This window comes from Microtus ochrogaster, chromosome 24 (assembly GCF_000317375.1).
Source record: "Microtus ochrogaster isolate Prairie Vole_2 chromosome 24, MicOch1.0, whole genome shotgun sequence".
Classification (NCBI taxonomy): Eukaryota; Metazoa; Chordata; class Mammalia; order Rodentia; family Cricetidae; genus Microtus; species Microtus ochrogaster.
In genome coordinates this window covers 34102979-34104103 of record NC_022024.1, presented here as the reverse complement: position 1 = coordinate 34104103, position 1125 = coordinate 34102979, and the positions used below count along the sequence as shown (strand labels likewise).

Below are 1125 nucleotides of genomic sequence, written 5' to 3'. Positions count from 1 at the left end.
TGGGAATTGAACCCAGGTCCTCTGGAAGAACAGCCAGTGCTCTTAATTGATGATCCATCTCTCCAGCCCCCACTTTTACTTTGTATAAATATCAATATGACTGCTTTAACCATCTCAGGTCACTTGTCAAACTAAAACCCAAAAGTTCTTAAGACCAGAAAAAAAATTGATTTTGACGCAAGCGTGAACCTTAATATAAAAAGAAAAATCATTAAAAATGTTGTGTCCTTTTCCCATGAAAATAAAATTATGACTGAAAGAATAATTTACTTTAAAATTGTTAAAGTGCATCTGAATTAGAAGTGAGCAGTTCTTGGGCCAGGTGTCGCCGCCCACCCCTTTCGTCCCAGCCATCAGAGGGAAGCAGATCTCTGTGAGTTCCAGGACAACCTGGTCTACAAAGCAAGTTCTACAGAGAAACCCTGTCTTGTAAAACAAAAGACAAAACAAAAACCAAAAACAAAAAGAAAGAGAAAGAAACAGTTCCCTTGGGACTGGCCTTCTCTTGTCCTGAGTAAATCCTTATGGCTTCACCCCCATATCCTGCTTCTCTCTTCCTAGAGCTTCTCTCTTCCTGGTGATAGTCTACTCGGTGTCTCTTGAATGAGTAGCAAGCGGCGTTCATCCCTGTGGTGCCTGGAGGAAACAGAGTCTTTCCTCACAGAGGCTGTTCTAGAAAGGCCCCCTCTGCCTGGGGCTGGATCAGGGTCCTCACCTGCCCTGACACTGGGGCCTTTAGCCCACTTCCCCATGTTGTGTGGAACGTTATTTTTGTTGCTACTTCCTAACTGTGATTTTGCTGCTGTGATGAACTGTAATGTAACTTTCGGATACGCAACCCCGTGGAGGGGCAGGTTGACTGCCCAAAGGGGTCTCGACCCCCAGTTGAGAACGGCTGGGCCAGAGAAAAGGGCGGAGTGGAAGAGGCACGCCTGTCCCTCCAAACCGGAGGCCTGTGCTTCCAGGCAGTTTGGAAGGCTAGCCCCTCCCCATGGAAGGGACGCCGCCGCCGGGACAGGTAGCCCCCTTCTCATCTCACAGTCAACAGAGGCGAATCATATAGAAACCAGACGGAAGAACATTCCAGCAAAAGGGAAATGTCAAGTCATGCTATGGTTCCAGAGC

The 1125-nt window shown here is 47.4% G+C and overlaps 1 protein-coding gene across 1 annotated transcript in view; it reads left to right on the top strand.

The window, feature by feature from the left end:
* LOC101990347 (tetratricopeptide repeat protein 41-like) overlaps positions 1–1125 on the top strand; it is a 44610-nt gene that overhangs the window by 13013 nt on the left and 30472 nt on the right. The gene's annotated exons all lie outside the window — the stretch shown is intronic.